Below are 1,399 nucleotides of genomic sequence, written 5' to 3'. Positions count from 1 at the left end.
CATTCGGAATTTGAAAATTTGCCAAAATTCGCCTAAAATCTCTATTCGAGTGAAGTTTTCGGCTCTGGAAGGCCAAAGTGCGCTCTATCCAGCGGCGTGCCGGGCATGTTTGTATCGGGAGCCGTTTTTGCGAAATTAAATTCTGAACATCGGAGAGTGATTATTGCATGGATGTTTTTAAAAAAATCGCCAAAATTCGCCCCGGCACGCCACTGCAACGGCCTTGGGGCGCCAGAAAGCGCAAAAATTGCTCGATCCAGTGGCGTACCCGCCATAAGCCTAGCGAGTTTAGCCCCCGTTTGGCAGGAAGCAAAAAAAACGCGCCACTGCCATGAATTTTGGGCGAAAATAGGACAGCACTGGACGCAAAGATGGCCTAATTCCGGGACAAATCGACTTAAAACGTCCCCGATTCTGTCCCCGCTGCTCGCCCTAAATCGGCCCTCAAACCCGGAACGTTTGAGGCTTGGAGGAGCAGGGAGGAGTGCGCTGCGCTCACGACTTACCCGATTAGAATCATGATCATCTCGTCCAGGCCGCCGTCCTCAAAAGCGTCCGCTGCCAGCAGGCTTTGAGGATTTGAGGCATTTTCAGCGCCGAGTCGCAGGAGGAGGAAACACTCGCCTCAAAACCACTCGATTGCCTGCTATTAAATCGATACGGTTGAGTGTGGAGGAGAAGCGCGGTCCGCTCAGGATCGGGCTGGCAAGCAACTGTCTGCACTGATGATGATCAATCAGAACGCGGTCCGAAACATGTCCGATAATGTCGAATCGACGCGCCGCCCCCTCGTAGTACACAGCCCGAATTATTGAATGGGCAACGATGTCGGCCTGGATGGCCGGCTGGAAAAGGGCGCACAGCGACGCCACACAATGCGCGATTTCCTCGAATTTTGCGGAAAATGGGCCCGATTTCCCAATCGTCTGGATCGGCTTCCCCCCCCCAGTTGCTCTGCCGGGCTGTTGGACTGTTGCCAAACGCCCCCCGCCCTGGAAACGTTGCCCCTGTGGGGCTGGCGGGTGTGAGTGGGGCGATAGTCGGGGCGAAAGGGGGCGCTTGGCAACGCTGTGCGCGCGAGCGCTCAGCCCTGGGCGGCGTGCGCACGCTCGCCGCCCTGCAGGCCCTTCGGCCAGCAGCTTTCAAGGCTGCCACCAGTCGGGGTTTTTTTTGGGGCGCATTCGCCAAGTTGGTGCCTTTTTCGATGGGGCTTTTTATTTTATTTTTTTGAGGTTGGTCTGTCGGCTTGGGGCTCAATTGATAGCAAATGCACCTGTTCTTAGTGGAGTTATTTGCAAAAATTAGGTTAGGATTTGCTTCGTGACAAGTTTTTGGTTAATTTCTGGCATCGATTGCAACTGAAAACTGTTCAACATTAAAAGCGTGATTTTTTGTTGCA

General features: G+C 53.8%; 1 protein-coding gene across 1 annotated transcript in view; it reads right to left on the bottom strand.

The window, feature by feature from the left end:
• LOC109539313 (rho GTPase-activating protein 100F) overlaps positions 1–940 on the bottom strand; it is a gene marked incomplete in the record, with an annotated part of 25,653 nt that extends 24,713 nt beyond the window's left edge. The window contains 1 exon segment of the mRNA XM_048662842.1: positions 507–940.
• Between the last annotated feature and the right edge of the window lie 459 nt (positions 941–1,399).

This window comes from Dendroctonus ponderosae, unplaced genomic scaffold (assembly GCF_020466585.1).
Source record: "Dendroctonus ponderosae isolate FM_Combo_2020 unplaced genomic scaffold, Dpon_F_20191213v2 Dpon_F_20191213_12, whole genome shotgun sequence".
Classification (NCBI taxonomy): domain Eukaryota; kingdom Metazoa; phylum Arthropoda; class Insecta; order Coleoptera; family Curculionidae; genus Dendroctonus; species Dendroctonus ponderosae.
Note: the sequence above shows the minus strand (reverse complement) of the source record. Positions and strands in the feature narration are given on the sequence as shown.